The sequence below is a fragment of the Macrobrachium rosenbergii genome, chromosome 5 (assembly GCF_040412425.1).
Source record: "Macrobrachium rosenbergii isolate ZJJX-2024 chromosome 5, ASM4041242v1, whole genome shotgun sequence".
In the NCBI taxonomy this organism is placed as follows: Eukaryota; Metazoa; Arthropoda; class Malacostraca; order Decapoda; family Palaemonidae; genus Macrobrachium; species Macrobrachium rosenbergii.
In genome coordinates, this window is record NC_089745.1 from 68,856,422 (window position 1) to 68,865,016 (window position 8,595).

An 8,595-nucleotide genomic window follows, 5' to 3' on the forward strand; every position below is an offset into this window, starting at 1 on the left:
CATTACTAAAACAGACAATGTTGCTCCAAATTAAATATTCAATAAGTGACTTCGGGAACAGCAGCAAGCCACAACAATTTACTGTAAGCGTTTGCCCCATATACAGTAAATGTACACAACTCTTCAAGTAAACGAACTGCAGTGAAGTCAACACCCACGCGACTCTCAAGGTCGTGCAGCTTTTGAACACCTACCAAAGATAACAAGGCAAGGCAAGAAGCCACATTCGACTTGGGCCGCACAACAGACAGCAACAATGACGAACGTTAATGTACGTACTTCTGCTGCTGCAGAGTAATTACCAGTTGTCCCATTTCCCCCTCTCCCCCTTTTTCGTTCATCTGGCCTGGGCAACATTTGGACGTCAGGTTTTCTGGTACATTGCCCTCCTCGGTAAACGTCGTTTCGCACTTCAAATTGCTTATCCCTACACAGCTCAAATACTTGAAAACTCATTCAACTATTTATTATTCGCAAAAAAGAAAACAATGGGTATTTCAACAGTATATATCTTACCACCTTGGTTGTCATTTCTTACTGGGCAATAACTTTCTCAAGTGTTGAAAAAAAGTGTAGAAAAAAACTCAGCAGTTCCAGTACTTACATAATATGAATTCATGCTTCTTCAAACCCACGTTTTCAGGAAGATGTCGAGTCCAGAAGCTGAAATGATGAAAATAATGAACAATAAAGATCTTAACTCAAAGCCAGACTGAGGCAGTCATACTGAATAATAATAATAATAATAGTTTTCAATTAATAATTTTATGGCCTAACAGGAATAAATGAGTGGAGCATATAATTTGAATACTAAACTGTCCTGAGTCATTTTCATGACCAATATACATCAATAAGTATGGATAATTTTCGTGACTCAGTAGACACTCGTGAGTCAAAATTTTACTCATGAATATGAAAAATGAGTAGTACTCCAGGTCCAAAATGAGATCAGCAAAAGAGCAGTGAATTATAATAAATACATGAATGTTTGTCATGCCCCAAATGAGCATCGATGAGTGAAACTAAAAACTTGAGTGATTATTAAGGTTGCAACTTTTATCAAAAACCTCTCGATCGACCACAAGGCATTTCTATGCAATGCTGAATATTTTATATATATATATATATATATATATATATATATATATATATATATATATATGAATATAAGAAAGGCCCATAAAACACTATTTAAACGTTGAAACCATATATTTCGGGCACTAGCTTCTGTGCCCCTGTTCACTTCAGTGAACAGGGGCACAGAAGCTAAGTGCCCTGAAATATATGGTTTCAATGTTTAAATAGTGTTTTATGGGTTTTCTTATATTCATATTACACTGTAGTATTACAGGAAAAGACATTCATATATATATATATATATATATATATATATATATATATATATATATATATATATATATATATATATATATATATAAAACTGAATCACAAAAGTTGCCTTATATATATATATATATATATATATATATATATATATATATATATATATATATATATATATATGTTACGACTTTTATCACATCACCGTGATTCATATACAATCAGTAAGCTACAAACGTCCTTTAATATCCAATTCGCTCTACCTCGGAAATAATATATTTTCATATATGTTACCGAAGGGGAATTTTTTAGTTGATAATAAGTTCGTCGTCCCGTGGGCACGGGACGACGAACTTATTATCAACTAAAAAATTCCCCTTCGGTAACATATATGAAAATATATTATTTCCGAGGTAGAGCGAATTGGATATTAAAGGACGTTTGTAGCTTACTGATAATATATATATGTGTGTATACATACACATACATACATACATACACATATGTATATATATATATATATATACACATATATATAACGTGATTTGTGTGAGTATGCCCAAACACTCAAAGAAGATTATTTGCTTCGTAAAGCACAAAACAACAAACTTCCACAATTTCAACGCCATAATCGTCGAGACCAGGAAGTACCCAGAAACATATCCAGTTAGTTGCGCGACCGCTGTTAAGCAGAACCTGAATATTAACAAAAACAGCTAAAATTAACTTAGTGAAATAAATTCAAAACTATTTGCCAATAATTCTGAATAGAACAGAGATTAAGATGGTCTTATTCCTTGTATTCATCTGTAGGCTCTTATCTATTCTATGTGAATGTTATGTAGATTATATGTAAATGCACAGGCAATATTGAAATTTACACATTCAGAGTTCTCTATTAATTCTATGTTGATGCTAAGTAAACTATGTAAATGCATAGGCAATATTGAAATTTACACATTCAGAGTCCTCTGTGAATTTTATTTAAATGCCATGTAGATCATATGTAAATGCCCAGGAAATAGTGAAATTTCATATGACTGACTGTATGCATATTCATAGTAAAAAACGTTAAATTTGAATAAACTAAACTAATATTACTTCAGCAGTAAGTCATGTTCAATTTTATTAAAATATTCATTCGTGGTCATTCATTACTACTAAAATTTTGATGAGGAAGCAACAATGGAAGTCTAAAGAAAATTGTTGCAAAAGTAACGCTCCAATTATCCGCAAGATTATTCTAATTTTGGAACACAAAGTTTGGCAACTGGAAAGTAACTGATGTACTTCAAATATCTACATTAAATCTTTGCCCTGAACCACGCACTATCTCTCTATTTCTTTATGTAAGTGTAATAATAATAGGAAATTATTTATGTAAGCGTATCTTGGAAGAAGGCTCTCACTCAAACAAACTTCAATGAACAGAATGGCCTTCTGGATGCTGCTCAGTTTGTGTTGCAATTTCTCAACCGCTCGAGTGACTTTCTTTGTAGCAGCAGGTAAATCGTATAACAGCTGTCCAAAGTTCATTCCTTAACTTTTCGGTAGAACTCCACCATTTATCGAAAGGCGAATGAAGCCAGGGGTATATTTATGCCATATTTGTTGGGAGCAGAACATAAAATTTAGGCCAAAGGCCAAGCGCTGGGACCTATGAGGTTCTTCAGCGCTTAAACGGTTGTTTCGACAGTTTTAAAGAATCACATCGAAACAAGCAGGAGAGAAGAAAAGTCATTTTTCAAGGCAGTGTCTATCGTGAAGAGAAGTTTCCATAGTGCCATTCCCAGCAGTGTGTGGAAATATTCCCTGCTTGGTGAAACTATAAGAGCCTCAGGCAGAAACGGACCAGCTTCAATGGAAATTAAACAAGAAGTTGGAAACTCTGATCAAGGAGAGTGGTTGGACAAAGAATGCAAAAAAGACTGTGTAGTGAATTTATCAAGAAAAAGTATTAGTGAAGATGTTTTAAGCGCTTTGGGCTATGGGTTATCATTTGTAATTTCAACTAAGCCAACTGCATTATCTATGGCGTCATCTATTAATGCCTTTGAAAAATTCAGTAACCTTTGCCAACAACAATATGACACAATAAAAGGGCTCATATACTCAGCAATGAAATTTCCATATAAAATGAATTTCTCGGCACGTTATAGAAATGCCTTGGCCGAGTTGAAAAAGGATAAAACCATACATATAACTATGGCGGATAAGTCCAACACCGTAGTAATTACGGAGAGAGAAACCTTGCGCTTCTGGAAGTCCTGCTTGTGTTCGTCCTGTAGATGCATTCACTGTATTTATGACTGCTCTCCTTTTATATACAGAAGCCTTTATATCAGGAAATCTAGTTTATACTATGTACGCGCTATCCATTGTTAACTAACAACTAAAGTAATGCAAGATGAAAATTCACTCTTAACCCTATCTGGTGCAAGTGTTCAGATATGTGAGCTACCATGATGCAAACTAAGGATTCACTACCGATACATCATAAATGGTAACTTAGAGTTTAGTAACCGAGTGTTAATACAATATATCTGAAAGTTGCCCAGACGCCGTCATGCATGAACTTCCGTTGAAACTGACGACGTGGTTGACTTAGTATTGACGATTACATTACAATGGAAATAATAGGGAAACGAATGTGCGATCGTCTGTCGCTATATTCGGTTGCAACCTTTCTGAAAATCAACGTTTCCGATAATGCTGGCTCCTTTTGATAATTATTCAGACTATATTTCATCTGTAACAGTATGAATGTCTTTTTAGACATGAACCCTTACACCTACTCATCTAGATCATAAATAGGTCGAGCTGTATCGATGTATAATCTACCCATGCATGCACAAGAGAGACGAGATTGTACTGAACTCATGTCAAACGCACGAACGATGGGCTTTCAACGATTATGTTTTATTTCACTGGTACAGTCCAGGCTATATGTACACTTATGCCCATAAACAGTTCAGATCTCAAGATTTCGTTTTCATTCAAAATTGATTCTATATACAATTTCATTGCATGAATATGAAAATAATTTTTATAATGATACCAGTAATATCAACGTCCGTAATCATTAGAACGCGAAGCACTGACAAACGAACGATAGGCCTATACCAGACATTTGATTTTATTGGCCTTCTTTTAGGCACATTATCACTTCAAAGCAGTCAAAATGACTTGCTCATTGTAACCATTATCCATCCTATCTAAGACTCGTTCCAACGCCGTACATAAAAAAAAAATAATCTAGGCTAGCCTTTTATGCCGTACATAATATGTCATCAACAAAATGGATGGCGGAAACTCAATAAGATTTCAAACTTTTCCTCGATGAGTTATTTGCTAAAATACTCCCGAAATTGCCCAGTCACTGAGCAGTTCAAGTGATTTAAATGATCAAAAAATATTATGTAAAAAAATATGGCAAGTATTCTGAAAAGAAAATTGCAATACTATTGCCATGCATCGCCTTCCATCCGGTTTTGCTGTGGCTGTTCTATTCCCCTTCCCCAGACTGCCTCATGCCTCATAGACAACAATATTCCATGTTATTCCGAATATCACCCTTACTCACGTAATTTACATGCAAGAAATTATGAAAATACTGTACCTTTTATTCGCACTCGCACTTCCAGATGTCTTTTTATTCACCCACAATGAGACGAAACAATTATTGAAAGACCATCGTTCATGTGTTTGATCAAACGCTGACTATTTGAAACGAGCTCGTCTTTCGTGTGCTTGTACTGTTTTATTATCAATATAAATCAGAATGTTTATGATCTATATAAGAAGTTGTGAGGGCTCTTTGTATATATAAGCATTCAGATGTATTACGTAAGAAATGGTTTCCATCTTTATCACGAGGTAGCACTGAGTATGCTACGTTGGTGAGGGGATAGATGGCAAGGAATGGGATACAAAATTCAGGCCAAAGACCAAGCGCTGGGACCTAAGACGAGGTCATTCAGAGCTAAAAGGGGAAACTGAAGTAAAAGGTTTTAAAGATTAACAGGAGGAAAACCTCGCAGTTGCATTAGGAAACAACTGTAAGAAGAGGGTAGAAAATAAGATGGAAGAAAGAGAATATGAACGGAGGTACAGTATAATAGGAATAAAAGGAGTTGCAGCTTGGGGCCGAGGAGAGGCTGCAAAGAACCTTAAGTCATGCCTACAATGCACTGCGTGAGGTGCACTGAAAGCACTAACTCCCATAGGGGAAAATAAACATAAAGAGCAGAGAGGAATACGTGACAGCCCTAGACTAAAGACAAGACAGAAGCTATGTAGGCTACTAATTATAGCCCAGGTTACATGTAGACCTATGCCCACTAACTGTTCAGATCGCAAGATTTCCCTATCATTCAGAAATGACTCTATGTACAATTTCACTACATGAATATGAAAACAACCGTAATCACTAGAACTTGAAGCATGACAATGGACCGTAAGCCTAAACCAGATATTTGGTTTTACTGGCCTTCTATTAAGCATGTCACATGAATTTTGCATTGTGATATGGAGTGCAGAGTCTTGACAGAGCAGAGAAAGACACGCTAAATGATCAAGTGATGGTTGGGAATAATGGTAGCATGGTACAGAGAGGGCCATCACTGGCCAGTTCCCTTGACACAAGGAATCCATGTTTGCAGAACTTAAGGTTGAGATACGCTGGAAATAGTCACAAAGAAAACTATATGGTTGCACCAAAAATGAAACACGATTACTAAAACATAAACTGTAATAATCTTTGTCGATATTACATGAAGAACGATATTATATCCTCAGTAATAACTGTCGAAAACTCGGTAAAAAGAAAATGGGAATAATCTCGCTTACTGTATGTCTTAACGTCACAAGTGGGTGGGAAGAGTGTAGCTTACCTAGGCCTAATGGTGGTTATTTTATTGTACACTATTGAATGTATAAACTGATTTGGTACCTAGTGTTGGTTTAAACGAAGAAAGTGTAAGCTGGCGAAAAAATTAATCGTTATAATATCACTCATTTAAAGTTTATTTATGGTATCATGCACTGAACTCTGACGTAAACCAAACTGCAAATGTCCTTAGGCTAATAAGTACATTTTCTTAGACCTACATTTACAAATTCCGCTATGAAAATAGTAGTAACCCTTACAAATGCCAATAGTCTTGAAAATATAATAGTAATAGTAAGACCTTTAATTAATAGGCTACAATATCATAATGAAATGAAAAAGGAAAAAGGGGAGAAATTCCGTAAACACGCCAACAACAAAGCAGCCATTGGGTTGAAACGCTTAAGAGAGCTTTACAAAATGACACTTTTATAAGTCGTTGCCTGAAAAGTTCTGGAGAATTACAAATGTTTCTCGAGTTTCTAATGTGTGAAGAGGTTTGACAAGTTAATGATGAGCCTTCGGTGAAGGTATTTAGAAGGTTGCCAAGCGGTCTGACACGCAGTTGAAAGATAAAAAAGAAACTATTACCGATTGAATAACAACTGTAAACAAATACTCACCAAGAAGGTCCAAATTGAAACGAGGTAATAATGAATAATATACATCGTAAATCACAATGAATAATAAACACTCAACATTACAATGTTAACACAGCCCAAAATCATTATTAACAAGGTAGAGTCACGCGACCTCTGTAACTTCAGTGGCTTGCATGAACAACTTGGCATCATAGCCCGGGTCTCTCCTAACCACCCACACCGCCATTCGCGTCTCGGGGAGTGTTGACATCTCCAAGGTTGACATTGTGTTCTACATTGGAGCTGGCTGTTAAGCCCCGTGCACACTGCATCATGTATCAGCCACGTGATGCAGTAGTGGTGCTGAACAAAATTACTAGCGGCCAAACTGTACCGCAACACTGCTCACTTGTTCTCGCGCGCAAGCTGCTCAGTTGCAGTTCAGCTTTCATAATTAAGAATAGGTTCATCTTCTCAATAATAATAATAATAATAATAATAATAATAATAATAATAATAATAATGACTTTCAAGTCAATGGCCCCTTTGGTGGGCTTGTTCCATATGAATAGGGCTCATCTTCTCAATAATAATAATAATAATAATAATAATAATGAATTTCCAAGTCAATGGCCCCTATGGTGGGCTTGTTCCATATGAATGGTGTTCATCGTCTGAACAATAACGATAATAACTTCAAAAAACTATATTATATTATACCTTTACCGGATGGGAGAGCATTTTGATATACTTACCAAAACAATGATACAATCCGTCATATTGCAAACGCAAGATTTCTTCCAGAGCGCTCTGTAATATTTCTCTATAATTTTTCCTTTAACGGGTAATCACTGAATTGCGACTTTCCACCAAAAGTCGAATGAAACTGCCTTTTCATTTTCTCTGCCGTAATCTGATTGTTGTCCATTTTTGACGCTTTTTGATTTTTCTTTGTGAGATTAAGGTGACTTATCTCTCGTCATATTGATATTTTTTCTTTCATTTGCAAATCTCGTTTCGTGAAGCTGACGTGGATCAATGAGGTCATTTTGTACATTGGTATTGAAACTGGTGGGTCTCTCCCCAACCCGCCGCCCCTCTACCTGAGATTTGAAAATGAAAGAATATATATATATATATATATATATATATATATATATATATATATATATATATATATATATATATATATATATATAATGTTATATATGTATACATAATATATATATGTATACTATATATATATATATATATATATATATATATATATACATATATGTATAAATGTATATATAATATAATGTATATATATTGTCAGGCTCGTCCAGTTGTTGGATTGTTTCTTCGTAACAGCGTTGTTTCGGGGGTTTGGCTGATCTCTCGTGTTGGACGTGAAGAGATGAGGTTACGTTCCTCTTATCGTTTTCCTGCAAATCAGACAGGCTTTGGAAGGAAGAGCGACCGGTTCTCAACAGCTTTTGGTTGAGGATGTAGCAGCAGTTGGTTTAGAAATATCACTCTGGAGTCGGATATTTCGAAGTATCCCCTTGGAGTCGGAGATGGTCTTCAAGCGGCATGTGTTGGTTGCTGGCTTAGTTGCTAAGGAGGACAGCGGGATAAGTTCCAAGGTCGAGGGCTGACTAAACCATAGTCGCCAGTGTGGAAGAACGAATTCTTCGTTGGCAGCCTTATTGCTGTCACACCGTCTTGATCGAGGTCGCCCGGTGATGGAGGATCGGAGGTTGCTCGTCAATGTGCGGTGGTCGTCCTTGTGGATCTTTCGCT

The 8,595-nt window shown here is 36.0% G+C and overlaps 1 long non-coding RNA gene across 2 annotated transcripts in view; it reads right to left on the bottom strand.

Annotated features, from left to right (window-relative positions):
- LOC136838884 (uncharacterized) overlaps positions 1 to 7,219 on the bottom strand; it is a 270,928-nt gene extending 263,709 nt beyond the window's left edge. For both annotated transcript variants that reach the window (XR_010853154.1, XR_010853153.1), the window contains exons 1-2: positions 6,853 to 7,219; positions 605 to 663 (exon numbers count right to left, since the gene is read on the bottom strand). This is a non-coding gene — a long non-coding RNA (uncharacterized lncRNA). The remainder of the gene's footprint in view (positions 1 to 604; positions 664 to 6,852) is intronic.
- Positions 7,220 to 8,595: the final 1,376 nt, after the last annotated feature.